Source organism: Sceloporus undulatus, chromosome 1, assembly GCF_019175285.1.
Source record: "Sceloporus undulatus isolate JIND9_A2432 ecotype Alabama chromosome 1, SceUnd_v1.1, whole genome shotgun sequence".
Taxonomy (NCBI): domain Eukaryota; kingdom Metazoa; phylum Chordata; class Lepidosauria; order Squamata; family Phrynosomatidae; genus Sceloporus; species Sceloporus undulatus.
In genome coordinates, this window is record NC_056522.1 from 377,754,516 (window position 1) to 377,772,411 (window position 17,896).

General features: G+C 42.5%; 1 long non-coding RNA gene across 1 annotated transcript in view; it reads left to right on the forward strand.

Moving 5' to 3' along the window:
* The first annotated feature begins 7,501 nt into the window (after window positions 1–7,501).
* LOC121918467 overlaps window positions 7,502–17,896 on the forward strand; it is a 15,541-nt gene continuing 5,146 nt past the window's right edge. The window contains exons 1-3 of the long non-coding RNA XR_006101236.1: window positions 7,502–7,635; window positions 15,034–15,194; window positions 16,718–16,821. This is a non-coding gene — a long non-coding RNA (uncharacterized LOC121918467). The remainder of the gene's footprint in view (window positions 7,636–15,033; window positions 15,195–16,717; window positions 16,822–17,896) is intronic.

Sequence of the window (17,896 nt, forward strand, 5' to 3'; positions counted from 1 at the left end):
GAGGCAACGGCTTCATCGGCCCCAGTGCGCACGCGCGCCCGGAGGTAGCTTGACTGACGTGGCGAACCCCAGCTTCGCAAAGGCTCTTAGAACCAAATATAAGAGTGGGGGGAGAAAACGTTGGCCAATCAAAAACCGCCTCCCTCTTTCCTGCCTGGCTCTTCTAGTAGTCTCTTCTAAGCCGCGTCTCTCAGCCACGCCCACTAACGAGGAGGATGGTTTTAAATCCTCCATCCGAAGCGCATGCGCATTTTTCCCCTCGAAGGCGGGAAAATCAGCTATTAATATGCCGACCGTTGAGGTTTGCGCATGCGCACTTTCCCTCAACACCTGAGGAAGTGTTTTTAAGGCTTCTTTTTCCATCCACGAAGCTGCCATTAACCATCATAATCATAGCAGTAATTTTTATTTATATCCCACCTCTCCCAAAATGATTGAGGCGGGTTACAACACAAAAAACACACCATAAAATACAAAATACATAATTAATAATTTACAGAATCCTCTTACTCCCCTATTTAAAACTAAAAATGCCACATTTTTCTCTCAGTAATAACCTTACTAGTAATTAATCATTATTAATTAACCTTACTAGTTATTACTGGTTATAATAACTATTAATAAACAAGTCACACAAAATGAATATCAAACAGCAGCTCACACGCTTTACAAGCCTTTACTGTTGCTTACTAAAAGAAGGGCCCCAAGATGTTTAACTTGGATTGTGTTAGATTTGTAAGCCGCCTTGAGCCCCTGTTCTGGGAAGAAGCGGCTGGATATCAATAAACACCATCAGCATCATCATCATCATCATCTTTTCTGCCACCTGTCTGCCTTGTTTCCTGTATTTCTCATCCTCTACCAGGTCTACCTCATAGAACCCAAGAGTTGGAAGAGACCACAAGGGTCCTGATCCAGTCCAACCCCTTTATTCTGCCATGCAGGAAAACTCAATCAAATCATCCCCATTGACAGATGGCCATCCAGCCTCTGCTTTAAGACCTCCAAGGAAGGAGACTCTATTACCCCCCAAGGAAGGAGTGTGTTCCCCTTTCGGAAGCCCTTACTCTCAGGAGGTTCTTCCAAATGTTATTTTTTATTATTATTAACTTTTATTTATAAATCGCTGTAAATTTACACAACGCTGTACATACAATCTTTTAGTCAGATGGTTCCCTGCCCTCAGGCTTACAATCTATGAAGACATGACACAAAAGGAGAAGGGAGTGGTGGTGGGGAATAGGATCAGGTCCAGCAGATCTTCTCCACCTCCGAGGCCTGGACCAAGGCAGATCGACTGGAGGAAGGGCTTGGCTTCTTAATGGATGGTTAAAAGGAGGCTTCCTGGGTCAGAGAGGGGCTCACCTCTGGGAATTCTTCTCTAAACAATATAGTCTTTAATTCAGTTTTGAAACTGGGTAGAGAAGTGATGCGGTGTGCATGTGGGGGAAGAAGGTTCCAGGAGTAGGGCAGCAAGCAAGAAGGAACGAATTCGGGAGGGGGCAGTGGTAGTCCTACATGTTGAGGTGGAATCTCTTTTCCTGTAGCTTGCATCCATTGCTCCAAGTCCTGTTCTCTGGAGCAGCAGAAAACAAGCTTGCTCCCTCCTCAATATGACATCCCTTCAAATATTTAAACAGGGCTATCACCATTTTAGTCGCCCTCCTTTGGACACACTCCAGTTTCTCAATGTCCTTTTTGAATTGTGGTGCCCAGAACTGGACACAATATTCCAGGTGGGGCCTGACCAGAGCAGAATAGAGTGGCACTATTACTTCTTTTGATCTAGACACTATACTTCTATTGATGCAGCCTAAAATTGCATTGGCCTTTTTAGCTGCCGCATTGCACTGTTGACTCATGTTCAACTTGTGGTCTACTTGGACTCCCAGATCCCTTTCACATTCAGCCATGTGTCTCCAATCCTATATCTGTGCATTTCATTTTTCCGCCCTAAGTGCAGTACCTTGCATTTCTCTGTGTTGAATTTCATTTTGTTAGCTTTGGCCCAGCTTTCTAGTCTATTCAGATCATTTTGAATCTTGATCCTGTCCTCTGGAGTATTAGCTATTCCTCCTAATTTGGTGTCATCTGCAAATTTGATAAATATGCTCCCAATTCTGTCATCCAGGTCATTGATAAAGATGTTGAATAGCACTGGGCCCAGGACAGAGCCCTGTGGGACCCCACTGGTCACTTCTCTCCAGGCTGAAAAAGAGCCATTGCTCAGGTCTTGTAGGCTCAAGCCCATGGTCTTCCTTATTGAGTCTAGCATCTCGCGTGTGGTCTTCCTCTCTACTACGTGACTGTTTATCAATGTTATCACCTCCAAGGTAGAGCCCTAAGGCTGGGCACAACTGGCTCAACAGGTTTTTATCTCACTGCTTCTGTGGCTGGGAACCTCCTAGATGCCCTCGAGGCCCCTGTGTGAGATATTAACCAATTTATATCCTCCCCTGACACCATCTCTCTTTATTCACTGCTGCCATTACAGAACTTTCCTCTGCATCCACTCTTTCTAAAACACAGCATTCCTGGAGGCCAAAAGCATACAAACAGAAAACACTTTAGTTTTTTGTGGGTTTTTCAGGCTATATGGCCATGTTCTTCTGGAAGAGTTTATTCTTGATGTTTTGACAGCATCTGTGGCTGGTATCTTCAGAGAATGCTGGCATGCAAGTGATACACATACACACACACACATTCACACACACACACACACACTTAGTTGGGAGGAAGTGATTAATATGTTAATCCCCATGTTGATCTGTTGCTGAATGGCAAGGCCTCAGGGTGTCTATTTAATGAATGATCCAGGGTCACACAGTATATTTAAACCATACTCTCTTCCATGCCAGCGTCCTCTGAAGATGCCAGCCACAGATGCTGGCAAAACGTCAGGAACAAACTCTTCTGGAACATGGGCACATAGCCCGAAAAACCCACAAAAAACTATGGGTGCCGGCCATGAAAGCCCTCGACTTCATAATCATCCATTGTCTGCTGGAAAGCTTTGTTTCTGGAATGACTTGGTCCTTACCCAGGTTTTGTTAATGCTGTGTGCCTAGGGTTGCCATAAGCCAGGACCTCCAAACCGGGACAAATGTAGGACAACATTTTCAAATGTAGGACACATTTTATAAAAATGGAGGGCACGCGAAAAAATTTGATGATTTTTAAAAAATGTTAATCTAAATGCATGTTTCTAAGGCATGATCAAAATGGAGGACACTTTGGCATTATTCCTAGACAGATGGCAGAAATGGACGTCCCTTTCTGGCCATATTTATATATTTAATAATAAAAATAATGAAAAAAAGCAATAATAAAAATTAATAAAATAAATACAAGAAATAATTAAAATTAATGAAATAAAATATAAAACAAGCAATAATAAAATTAATAAAATAAAATAAAATAAGTATTTTATATTTTTAAAAATTAATTTAATAAACCAAAAAACCCAAGGCAGACCTAATGGTCGCTGACTCACCTTTCCTCCTTCTGCTCCCCCCACTCCGCTTCCTCCTCCTCTTCTTTAGGCTCATGCAGGCGTGCGCGTGCAGGGAAGCAGGGCAGGCGTGCGCACTGCTGCTGGCCCCTGCTGTGGCCCGGGTGGCGCGCGCTGAGGAGCCCGTCCCCTTTGGCCAGCTGGCCAATGGCCGGCTGGCAACAAAGCAGGGGACGAGCTCCTGCTTTAGAGCCCCCTGCACGCACGGGCGGGAAAGGCCTGGTGCAGGAGGTGCAGTGGCGGTGGCGGCGGCGCTGCTGCCACTGAGAAGGAGGAGGAAGGCGGAGCCGGAGGAGGAGGTGGGTTGGCGCTGCCCACCACTCCAGGAAGGGAAGGAGGAGGTATTTTGGCGCCGCGGCCAGCCGCATTAGCAGCAGCGGCAATGGCCGCAGGAGCGGGCCCCGGACCGGGACAAATACATGGGTGAGGGCCAAACCGGGCCGTGACCGGGAGGGGCCCCCAAAAGCGGGATTTTCCCGGCGGCCACCGGGATATGGCATCCCTATGTGTGCCTTCCAGTTTGTGGGAAGATTTTTTGCATCCTTCCTCTCTTCCCCTCCTTAGATTTTCCTTCATGCCAATTCTGCTGTCTCCCCTCTTTCAAACATCTCATTGTTCCTCCTGAATCACAGGGCAATAACTTTTGCAAGTGTATTTATTTATTTCATTGATATCCCCACCTAAGGTGGCTTACAAATAAAAATTTAAAAACATATTACAATAAAACAGCTAAAATCTCATCTAAAACCGGCTTCCGGGCGGGCTATGGAGTTGAGACTGCCATGGTCGCCTTAGTTGATGACCTCCGTCTGAGCATGGACAGGGGAAGCGTGTCCCTGTTGGTGCTCCTGGACATCTCAGCGGCTTTCGATACCATTGACCGTGGTATCCTTCTGGAACGCCTGGGGGAGCTGGGTATCGGGGGCACTGCTTTGCAGTGGTTCCGGTCCTACCTCTCAGGTAGATTCCAGATGGTGGAGCTGGGAGACTGTCGCTCCGACAAGAGGGCCCTTACATCTGGTGTCCCTCAAGGAGCGATTTTGTCTCCTATGCTATTTAATATCTACATGAAACCGCAGGGTGAGATCATCCGGAGACACGGGGCGCGGTGTTATCAGTACGCTGATGACATCCAAATAGTCTTCTCTGTGTCTCCGACTGATGCAGTAACTAAGGCTGGTATCTCTCCTCTAGATGCCTGTCTGGCGTCGGTAATGGGCTGGATGAGGGAAAACAAACTCAGTGTGAATCCAAGGAAAACGGAAGTACTGGTGATAGGTTCCCCTGCTCTGGGTGGTGAGATTTGTCATCCGGTCCTGAATGGGGTCACGCTCCCCTTGAAGGACTCGGTGCGCAGTCTGGGAGTGCTCCTTGATTCGTCGCTCCAGCTAACATCTCAGGTGGATGCGACGGTCAGGAGTGCTTGTTATCAGCTTCGGCTGATACGCCAGCTGCGTCCCTACCTCGGCCGGGGGGCCTTGAAACTGTTGTGCATGCTTTGGTAACCTCTCGATTGGATTTCTGCAATGCGCTCTACATGGGGCAACCTTTGTACCACACTCGGAAGCTACAACTGGTTCAAAACATGGCAGCCAGATTGGTCGCTGGTAGATCCAGGGCAGACCACATAACACCTATTTTAAAAGATCTCCACTGGCTGCCTATTCGCTTCCGAGCTCAATACAAGGTGTTGGTGTTGACCTATAAAGCTCTAAATGGCTTGGGTCCAGGGTACTTGGAGGACCGCCTCTCCCCATATAGTCCGCCCCGCACACTCAGAACATCTGGGGCCAACCTGTTGGAGGTCCCTAAGTCTCACTTTGTAACGACCTCACAGAGGGCCTTTACTATCTTTGCCCCCACTTTGTGGAACAAGCTTCCTGTACAGCTTCGTTCCTCTGCATCATTACTTTCTTTTAAAAAAGATCTAAAAACACACTTATTTCGGCTGGCATTCCCACCTTAGTAATTCTGGTTTTTTTGCCCCAATTACCTTAAAGTTGTTGTCTTATCTTTGCCCTGATATTTTGACTGTTTGCTTCCCGTCCCTACTCCTCTGATGATGTTTTAATTTTTATATGTAATATTTTAACTTGTATTTTATCGTCTTTTTATCTGTAAGCCGCCTTGATCACATTGTGGAAAGGCGGGGTAGAAATAAAGATTATTATTATTATTATTATTAAAAACAATATAAAATTACAGACATTTAAACCACACTAAAACCATGATACCCACCCTATATAACAGATTGCCAAAGCCACCCCATGATTATACATTAAAGATAAAGATTTCTTCTTTACCTGAACTATTCATTAGCTAGGTTAGTATATAGCCCTCATGTATATGTAGATTCAAGCCATTAGTAAACTTTTGTTTAAACTGCAAATTACTTGTTTTTGGGTCAGTCTCAGTTCATAGGACCTTATCACACTTGCCGAATCCTGCGCAGAAAGGGGATTTAAAAATAGAAAAAATAAACCCACAAATGCGGAATGTTTTTCAGATGATGTTTCTTCCAAAGAGCAATTATACAAAAATAAAGCGAGCTGAAAGTCGACAAAGACGACATCTTTTTACTTTCAGGAACTTCCCTAAAGTAAAAAGGTGTTGTTTTTGTCGACTTTCCTTTCGCTTTATTTTTGCGTTATTGCTGTTTGGCACAAACATGTCTGAAAAACATCCCGCATTTGCGGGTTTTTCCAGTTTTAAAATCCCGCTTCTGCACAGGATTCATCAATTGTGATAAGATTCTTAGAGAAGCATAGTTAGACAAGGACACCTTTCTGCTGCTCTGCTGATTTAAAGCTAGGCCCTAACAGGCTTGGCTTTGGTGTTTTTCATATTTAACCATTTTTGTTTCTTTAACAAATGTTGAAGCCTTAGCACACTTGAATTGCCCTACAAAGTTGACTTATGGCAACCCTATCATGGAGTTTTTATGGACAGATTTGTTCAGAAAGGGGTTTGCCATGGCCTCCTCCTGAGGCTGAGAGAGTGTGATTTCTCCAAAGTAGCTTTCTGTGGTTGAGTGGAGGTGTCAACCCTGGACTCCAGAGTCTAGTCCAATGTGCAAACCACTTCACCATGCTGGTATTTCAACAGTAAATCAACACAGGTCCAGAGGAGACAGACTAATGCTGCTCCGTCTGAATATTTATTTTGTACCACTTTTCTACATGATTGCATCATCTATTGGCCATGATCCAAATAACGTTTCAGTGGCTGCATTTATCTGAACATCCAGAGACTTTGAGGAGAGCAGAAATTCTTGGAGAAGGAGCCGACATAAGCCTTCTTCAGATGTGTCACCGAGACCAGTATGAACAACGTCATTCTATTTCTTTGGTTTTAACATAGATGGTTCCCCAATAAGGTCATTTGCTAGATACAGAAGACTTGCTTCATTTGTTTGAGAAGGAAACAAGGATCTGTACAGAACCTTTTACTGGTGAAGTTATCATAGTCGTTTCAGTTAAAGATTCCAGTATGGATGCTCAGGCAATATTGTTATTATCACAGAATATTTCTTTCAGAACATGAATCTAACTGGCACAACCAAAGAAAATCATGGAGTCTCTGAGCTTTTGGGAATTCAGTCTCCAAAACAGAACATAAACACATGAACGGGATGAGATCTTCTTCTTAGGAAAGTGGGTGTGTAGCTCATACCCAAAAACTGATGTCAGAGAGATGAAAGAATCAATGGCTCTAATCCTGTTGAACCAGGAGTCATAGAATCAATAGACATAGAAGAGACCAGAAGGGCCATCCAGTCCAACCCCATTCTGCGATGCAGGAACTCTCAATCAAAGCATATCTGACAGATGGCCATCCAGCCTCTGCTTACAGACCTCCAAAGAAGGAGACTCCACTGCTCTCCAAGGGATTGTGTTCCTCTGTCAATACAGCCCTTACTGTCAGGGAGTTCCTCCTAATGTTGATGTGGAATCTCTTTTCCTGTAGCTTGCATCCATTGCTCCAGGTCTTGTTCTCTGGAGCAGCAGTCTTTGTCCACATGTTTTTTTTAAAAATGTTTAAAACCCCAAGGCCCTGGACAGAGCCCTGTTCTGCAACTCGTGAGAAGGAGATATGGTCTTTCAGATAGTCTGGACCCAAGCCAGGTAGGGCTTTTAAGGGCATAACCAATTTGTTCTTTGAATGCATGTGCTGCCCAACTGTCTTAAGCCTTCAGCAAATTATATGTAATGACTGCTGAAAAGACCCCTAAAGGTGCAGTGTTTAAATGTCAGTACTACAGCCACAAGGTTGTGGGTTTGATCCCCGCAGGGTTCCAAGGTTGACTTAGCCTTCCATCCTTTTGTAGATTGGTAAAATTAGTCCCCAGCTTGTTGGGGGCAATTGGTTTACAGACTGTAAATTACTTACGGAGTGCTGAGATGGAACCGTGTTGGGAGGCACTGCAGAAAATTTCATCTCGAGCAATAGCTTTAGCAATAGCATTTACATTAACATTTCTGTATTGCTTAAAACTTACATTTCTAGATGGATTAAAAATGTACAGGGAAATGTAAATGCTATTTGTTTTCATCTCCAGCAAGAGCACTAGCAAGAGCATTTACACTTACATTTCTACACTGCTTAAAAATTTACAGAGAAATGTAAATGCTCTTTCTGGAGATGAAATTTTCTGCAGCCCCTCCCAGCACTGTTCTAATATCTGCCTGATATCAGTTCTTATCAGTGTTATTAAATAGCAAAACTGATGGCACCTATGCACAGCTGTTAGCAAAATCTTTCCTAACTGTCCCACTGAAGTCTTAGATTAGCTCGCCTTTGTGAAATCTTTTAAGGCAGTCTGTTAGATATGATTTCAAAGAGGAAATTGCAAGATGCGTGCTTTAGAATTGCATGCTGTGGTTCACAGATAATCGTGCCCAGATACTAATCCAAAGTGGTATTTGCAACTACAGTTTTTGCAAAACACAGTTCCCTTAGGGAGAAAAAATGAACTCTGGGGCTCTTACCAGGCTGGGATGTTTGTAGTGTTAAGGGCCAGGAAATGCTAGAAGATTCTGGAGAGGAGGAGGTTTACATTAATGCAAACTTTATCAGCCTCCTGATAAGGCCTGCATATATGTGTGTACATGCGCACGTGTGTGTGTATTTTGCAGCTTTCCACCACTGAAATACTGTAGCAAATGATATTTGGTGTTAGCTGCATTTATAATCCTTGCGTTCATGAGCTCCTTGGAAACAACAAAAGACAAAGGGAAGAATCACTCTGTGGCTTCTTAACACTGGAGTTTATTACACTGGGAAAAAAGATGGAAGTATAGCGGGATGCTCACATCAATATTCTGTGATTTGGCTTTGTTAACCCACTGGGTGACCTTGGTCAAGTCACACACTCTCAGCCTCAGAGGATGGCAGTGCCAAATCCCTTCTGAAGAAATCTGCCAAGAAAACCGCACAATAGGTTTGCCTTTGGGTTGCCATAAGTCATAAATGACTTGAAGGCACACAGCAACAACAATAAAAACATTTTCATAGAAGAGAGATGAATTCTGGTAATAGCATTGTAGACAGTCTTTTACATAGGACAAATGTAATGTACACTTTGACTGCCCATGTTCCATCCTTTGTTATGGGATTTGTAGTTTCATGCAATTACGTAGAATCTCATCCAGAGAGTTCCAATGGCTTCCCAAACTGCAAAGCCCAGGATTTCATAGGACGCCGCCCATGGCAATTAGAGTGGTATCAAAGTGTTATAATTATGAAATGTGAAAGACACCTAGATCAAAGGTAGGTATAATGTCATGGGTTTGTATATACAAATGATTTATTGGTGGAATATTTGAGGGGATTTCCACAGGACAGTTGTTGAGTGGCAGTTAAGAGAGTTGAGGAGCAGTTCATCCTGGGGTTTGAGAAGTGTGGCAAAATGAAGTGACTGCAAGGGGTTTGATTTAGAATAGAAGTGGAGTAAGAGAAAGGAGTTTCAACTGAATGATTGGTAAGGGTCTGATTTTAATTGGAGAGGAGTGAGAGTGGTGTTTTAATGTAAAACAACAACAACAACAACAAATATAATCCTAAAGCTGGAAGGGACCCTCAAGGAGCATCCAATCCAACCCAGTTTTGACATGCAGGAATACGAATCAAAGGACCCCCATTGACAGATGGCCATCCTGCCTCTGCTTAAAGCCCTCCAAGAAAGGAGACTCTACCACTCTCTGAGTGAGTGTCTTCCATCATCAAACAGCTCTTACTGTTAGGAAGTTCCTCCTAATGTTGAGGTGGAATCTCTTTTCCTGTAGCTTCCATCCATTGCTCCTTGTCTTATTCTCTGGAGCAGCAGAAAATAAGCTTGTCCCCCATCCTCAATAGGACATCCCTTCAAATACTTAAACAGGACTATCATATCATTTCTTCCTCTTCTCTTCTCCAGGCTAAACATACCCAGCTCCCTAAATCTCTCCTCATAGGGCATGGTTTCCAGACTCTTCACCATTTTGGTCGTCCTCTGCTGGACATGATCCAGTTTGTCAACATCCTTTTTGAATTATGGTGCCTAGAACTGGATATAGGATTCCAGGTTAGGCCTGACCAAAGCAGAATATTACTTTCCTAGACTATACTTCTATTGATGCGGCCTAGAATTGCATTGGCCTTTTTAGCTGCAGCATCACTTGTGGTCTACTAGGACTCCTAGATCCCTTTCACATGTAGTCTTGTTAAGCCAGGTGACCCTCAGTCTTTCATTTTTTGCCCTAAGTGCAGTATTTTACATTTCTCTGTGTTGAAATTCATTTTGTTAGCTTTGGCTATTCCTAATTTGGTGTCATCTACAAATTTGATAAGTATGCCCTCTATTCCTTCATCCAAGTCACTGATAAAGATGTTGAATAGCCCTGGGCCCAGGACAGAACCTTGTGGGACCCCATTGGTCACTTCTTTCCAGGATGAAGAGGAGCCATTGCTGAGTACCCTTTAAGTTTGGCTGGTCCACCTAACAGTTGTATTGTCTATCCCACATTTTAGTAGCTTGTTTGCAAGAATATCATGAGGGACCTTGTGAAAGGCCTTACTGAAATCCAGACGTGCTATATCTACAATCTTCCCTTCATCACAACATCATTCCAGCCCAGCTGTTTGATAGGAGGCTTGCCTGTGAGAGAGGTGCCACTGACATGGCGGTAGTGAAGGGAGGCTGTGGCATATGATTGTTACGATATGGACTCCTGTATTTAGTGGAGCCCCCTCTCACTTGTCCTCATAACATCACCTGCCAGCAGCGATGGATATTAGGCTAGGGACAGGATTCTCCCTACATCATGTATATTGTGATTTTGAAATGTGATTTTATTGTTATTTGTCTTTATTATTGTTTTTTCTGTAAATCTGCCTTGATTCCTCTGAGAAAAGGCGGAATATAAATAAATTTATTTATTATTATTATTATTTACAAAATTTGTAATTTTATCAAAGAAAGAGATCAGATTTGTCTGGCATGACTTGTTTCTCAGAAATCCATGTTGACTTTTTGTGATTATGGCATTCCCTTCTAAAGAATAATAATAATAATAGTAAATTCATTTCTTCCCTGCCTCTCTCCAAGACTCGAGGCAGGGTACAATGTGTTAAAACACAAAACTTAATATTTTAAAAAAACATAAAATCAATAGTTATGATACAATACTATGGTGCGGGACAGACTGCCCAAAAAGGGTGGCCTGCTGGCGGCCTAATTCCCTCCAGAGGGAAGCCATAGCCACCAAACTGCGCAGCTTCCCTCCGGAGGAAAAAGAACCCGGAAAAACCGGGTTCTTTTAGTGCCAATGGCACACTCATTACATAAGCAAAGTGCGGCAACATGCGGATGCCGTGCGTCGCTTACATCACAATGGCAGCACCCGTATGGACGGGACGCCGCCATTATAGCGCCACTGCGTCGTGCTAGGGTTAGGGACTGTGTGGTTGCCGCATGGTCCCTAACCCTAAAATGGGCGCCAGCACAGCGCATTTGGGCTGTCTGTTTCGGCCCCCCAAAAATCATTAAAATACACTAATGTAATATAGCCTTTAACATATACCAGTTAAAAAATCATGATTTAAAATTGACTGCTGTGTTATGTTTTATTTCTGTAAATAAATTCTGCTTTTTGTATAGTTTTTCATAGGTTTTTCAGAATATGAGGCCGTCTTCTAGAAGGGTTTATTCCTGACATTTTGCCAGCAGCTCTGGCTGGCATCTTCAGAGAAACATCAGGAATAAATACTTCCAGAACATGGCTTAATAGCCCAAAAAAACACACAAAAACTATGGATGCCAGCTGTGAAAGCCTATGCCTTCACAAGTTTTGCTTTTGTTTTTCTATACATTTGGCCTCTGGAAACATTATCCTTCTGAGAGCTTGTGGTAGAAATGATGCAGTTTGAGCGGCTTGGTTCCATCCTACAGAATTGTTGGATTTGTAATTTGGTGACGCATCAGCACTCTCTGGAAGAGAAGGATAAAGACACTGTAAAACTACAAATCCCAGGATTCCATAGTAATAACAACAGCAATAACATTGACAATAAACAACAATAACAACAGCATTATTTCTTTCCTATCTCTTCCCAAGGTTCATATGGAGCTGCAGCACTTACAAGTATATATCCATGTATAAGTCTAGAAATTTTAGTCAAAAAATTGACCCCCAAAACCTGAACTGACTTATTCACGGGTCAATGTAAGTATGTACTTTAACTCTTATTTGAAAAGGAACCATGCCCTGGGGAAAAGCAAGAGCATAATCTGTCCTGGAAACATTACCCCCCCCCCCCCTTATTCTCTCATCCATCCAACCCTTTAGGATGAGCACAAACAGTTGTGACTGCAAAATTTTGTAGTTGTTTAGCATTGTTTTCCTTGCTTCATCCTTTAGATCCTTTGTCACATGCCCCTAAATTTTACCCTCAACTTATCCATGGGTCATATCAAAATCCATAATTTTGGCCCCCAAACCTATCCTTGACTTATAAATGAGGTCGACTTATAGTCGAGTATATACAGTAATATATATTATTATGTTATATTATATTAATTATAATATAATAGTATATAATAATAATAATGCAATCACTTATAATTAATATAATATAATGTACCTCTGCTTATAATAAATCCAGCTCTAGGTGGCGGTCTTGGCACTCCAAGTAATGTGCTTGTCACCTGAAATTCAACGGAGGAGGTGAATGCAAAACCCCCACTTGTGCACAGCTGTCAGTAAATGCAGCATCAGCACAAAAAAGCAATCCTTTTAAGGCAGGGTGGATTAATGAGATGAATCGGCTTAATAACAAATCAATTAATTGATGTTCTGTGTTAAGAACGTAACACAGACAAGGGGGATATCTTGGCCAGCGTTCTGTTTCTGACATTACCTAGTCACATTGCGCCTCAAGGTTGTCCTGAATCAAGGTATGCAGACAGAAGTCTCCTTCCCAGTGTTTGTTCCCTGCGTCTGGCCTTCTGAGGTCTGCTGGATATGAACGCCAGGGTTCAACATAAGCTTCATATGTTGAGGGCATTCTTTCACAGTATCTGTGTGCCTCTCAGTCTACACTATTCTAATGAGTCATATCCCCTTGTGATGTGGCCAAAATACAACAGTCTCAATTTAGTCATCTTGGCATTTAGGAAAGAATTCAGGCTTGATTTGCTTTATGACCCATCTGTTTGTCTTTTTCAGAGTCCATGGTATTCACAGAATGCTTCTGTTCTGTTCCATGGTCTTTGCAGAAAAGGAGAATAGCTTTCTCAGTTCTCTGTTCTTTTCTCAAATCCTTTTCTGATCTGTGCTCAGTTTCATCCTAATGATGGCCATCATGCTGGGTTGTGGAGTGGTTAGCCATGTCAGCACAGCCAGAGCGAAAAATCTGGGCACCTTGTGCTCTTGTGTGCCTTCAATCATTTTCTCACTTATGGCCACCCTATCATGTGGTTTTCTTGGCAAGATTTCTTCTGAGGGGGTTTGCAAGTGCCTTCCTCTGCGGTTGAGAGTATGTGACTTATAAAACATTAGCCAGTGGGTTTCTGTTAAGGCTAGACAATTTTACCTGCCAGCCACTTTTATGAGGCTGCAGTCAAGCATATGCCAAATACAAGTATTTTCCTTTAAAGTGCCAGAAGACCCATCCATGCTTTTGATCAGTTTGATAGACGTGAAGTCAAAGGCTTTCATGGCCGGCATCCATAGTTCTTCAGAGAATGCTGAGCTGGAAGACAATGGGTGTGTGTGTGTGTGTGTATATATATATATATACACACACACACACACACATACACAAACACACATACATACATATATACACACTGTTTGACCCTGGGACCGTGTGTGTGTGTGTGTGTGTGTCCACCCTCTTCCAGGTCAGCTTTCTCTGAAGATGCCCGCAACAGATGCTGGCAAAAGGTCAGGAATAAACTCTTGTAGAACACGGCCACATAGCCCCACAAAAAACTATAGTTTGATAGATGTTTAAGGCATGAAGATAAGGAGTATCACCTGCTAATGTTTGTGGAAGAAGCTGTGCTCAAAGTCACAACATCAAGCTGTCAGCTATCTCCGCATCCTGTCTTGCGACAACCCAAACCAAAAAAAGAACCTATTTATTTATTTATTTATTTATTTCATAGTCTGTCCTTCTCCTGGTATAGGACTCAAGGTGGTTTACAACAGCAAAGTACAGGTTGAGACTCTGAAATGCTTGGGACTGGAAGGGTTTTGGATTTTGAATTTTTTTGGATTTTGGAATATTTGCATATAGATAATGAGATAACTTGGAGATCAGACCCAAGTCTAAACATGAAATTCATTTATGTTTTGTATACACCTTATAAACACAGCGTGAAGATAGTTTTATACATAACATTATCAATAACTTTGTGCATGAAGCAAAGTTTGTGTGCACCAAACTATCACTGAACTTTATTTGTGTACACTGGACCTATTTAAATATTTGAAGGGATGTCATATTGAGGAGGGAGCAAGCTTGTTTTCTGCTGCTCCAGAGAATAGGACCCGGAACAATGGATGCAAGCTCCAGGAAAAGAGATTCCACCTGAACATTAGGAGGAACTTCCTGACAGTTAGGGCTGTTCGACAGCGGAACAAACTCCTTCCTCGGAGTGTAGTGGAGTCTCCTTCCTTGGAGGTCTTTAAACAGAGGCTGGATGGCCATCTGTCAGGGACACTTTGATTGTGAGTTCCTGCATGGCAGAATGAGGTTGGACTGGATGGCCCCTGAGGTCTCTTCCAACTCTAGGAATCTATGATCAGAAAGCTATGGTCGCCATCTCAGCCACTCTTGAAAAAAGTTTTAGATTTTGGAGTATGTTGGAATTCAGGACGTGGGAGACTCAACTTGTATAGCTAAAACCTACTTGATACAAAAGTTTAAAATCCCTTGCGTAAACAATTCTAATAAAAATACTACATTAAAGCAGTTTAAGATACATTAAAACAGTAAAAAAGACAATCAAAACATCCCTGTTTCTCTGTTTATTCCAGCTTCCTGTTTCCCACAGCGGACCTCCAGGTGCCTCTGGGTGCAGCCAAGAGCAGCAGGACACGGATGCAAGGGATCCCTCCTGCTATGGCTTCCAGCGATGGGAGATTCAGAGGCACTGTCCAGCTTTGGATGGTTGAGCGGCTCCAAAAATGAACGAAGGGTCAGTGCCAAATTCACAGTCCAAACTCAGGAGTAACCATTGAGCAGATGCATAAAACTGCGAGGAAGTGCAAAGACATTGTTTCAAACACTCTGTGTCTGGACTACAACTCCCATCAGCTGTAGCCAGCCTAGTCAGTGATGAGGAAGGCCAGCGGCTGTGATCCAACAACATCTGGAGGGCGACATGGATTCCTTTGTTATTGGTCAAATGGATTTCTGTGACCCTATGAATGAGAGATCTCCAAGGCCGCATCCCCACTTACAAATAAATCGCTTTGCAATCCGAATCAATGGATCGGTTCAGCAGCGGAGTGTGGTTCACGCTACATTTGCCCTGATTGCATTTTCTTGCTGCAAAATAAAATAAAATAACCCATTTGTGGCTCACATTGATGAATGAATCAATTAAAAATGGACTCACTCCATCCGATGAAAGGTCAAATTCAAATTGATTCCAATCCTCATCTGGTTTACACTTGCACAGAATCAATTTATCAAAAAAGACATGGGAAAAATCAGTGTCAAAAAGACATGGGTAAAATGTGTTTAGCGCATAGGCCCCCTCTTTGAATCACTTCAGTGATTTGGTTCAAGTGCGAACCATGGTCATTTGAATCGGTTTAAACCAATTTGCAATCTGGTTAAAAAGGTAGAGGGAATGAGGCCCAAGTCACTTTTCTGTTCCTGATGGGACTGAAATTTTGTTCCATGTCTTTTATTGCCTTTTGCCCTGGGTCCCCACAGAAGGGAAGTGTCCTCTGCCTGCATTGAGATCCCTCCAGAACAACTGAACTAAAACAGAAACAACATCTGATGCAAAATGTTGGCCTGCGATGCTGAACTTTGGTTAGAAAACAGTGAAACTCTATAGTCCCTAACCATTTTTGAACGTTTTTGTTCAACAACGAACCAGTTTTCTAAGGGTATCTCAGGGAAAATTTACTAATGGCTAATTTAAGACATCTATGAGAATGGTTCAGTGGTTCCCAAACTTTGGTCCTCCAGATGTTTTGGACTTCAGCTCCCAGAATTCCTGACTGTTGGCTAAGCTGCCTGGGGCTTCTGGAAGTTGAAGTCCGAAACACCTGGAGGACCAAAGTTTGGGAATCACTGGTCTAACTCATAAAAAAGGCTGGGAACAGGACTTAAATATAACAGACTCTGTCTGGCAAAAAAAATGGAGTACTTCCCCATTTAAATCAAAATCTGCACTTCTTAAGGAATGCTCCTTAAAGTTAATTCTTAGATGGTACCTCACCCCAATACAGATTGAGAGCATTTTAAACAACTTCTCCGCAAGATGCTGGAGAAGTTGTATTAGAGAAGAGGTACATATTTGCACATGTGGTTTTATTGCACCAAGGTCAATTTATTCTGGTCAAATGTACTTTCTATAATTTTAGAAATTGTACATCAAACTATTGCTCTTCTTCTTGGGCTTTCCTTATTGTCTATATTTGTTGCTGAAAATACGGAAGTGACGCATAAGAGCCTAATCAGTTTTTTTCTTCCTGTCATTAGATTGGAAATTGTAAAGAACTGGAAGACAGGAGAATGACTCAGAGAGAACTGGTGGCGTAGAATATGGGATGCTTTATTAATGGAAAAACTATCAGACAGAATGAGTAAGTTGAAGAATTCTATGCTGCTTGAATCATTCACAGAGTAATGCTTTCCATTCTTAGATTACATGAATAATCATTCTTGTATTGTCAGTCCACCGTCCCATCATTTAGATTTTGAACTTTGGAAAAATGTTGTGAAAGAGGACTTAATGCAACTTGAAGTATTATTACAGCCCTTTGCTATAGACATCATCCCTATAATCCTCTCTGTTAGCATACTTTTGTTGTTGTTGTATCCAACTTATGGCGACCCTAAGGTGGACCTATCATGGAGCTTTCTTGGCAGGTTTCTTGTGAGGGGGATTGCCATTGCCATCCTGCGCTTGTGGACATTACTTTTTTATACTACAATCCAGACTGGCCATGCTGGCTGGGGCACTCTAGGAGATGTCATCCAAGAAATCAATTCTCCAGGCTTTGCTAAATGCCTTCTCCTGGAAGCACTCCAGATAAGACCAGAAAACAGATGCAGAGAAGTTTGATATGGAAATAAACCTCAGGCTGCTGCCTCTACCAGGCAGGTTATTTCCCTGTTACTCTTGCAGTGGAAATTGTTGGGTAAAACGTCCCTTTAAGATGTTATAAAATAAGTATATGGCTGTAAATGGTGAGGAACACCAGGTGTCAATCCTTGATATTTCCTGTCCCCAAAAGGCCAAGAAAGTGGCAAAACTACTTCCCACCATCTCTAGAGAGAGAGATTGCTGGCATTCCTCCTCAAAATCATTTTTTAAAGACAGAGTGGGCTGAATGTTGCACCTCTATGCATGCAACACTTTCTCCATCCTTTCATAAAATGCTCTGGTCATTGAAATTGCGCCATTATCATCCTTTGGACAACATTATCAGGAAATTCAATTTTGTATTTGTTCTGTATAAAGGAGACCAATAACATTTGAAAGAACTGCCCTCTAGTAATTTTTTAAAATGTATTTTTCTTATTTGCAAGGCAGGAGAAATTCTGCCCTCTCCCCCACTGACACTTCTATTAGCAAATGATCTATTACCGTAATCTTCTTTGCTGCCCTTAAACCAGAGTTTAAACCTCTGGACAAAAATTGCCCACAAATGCTCT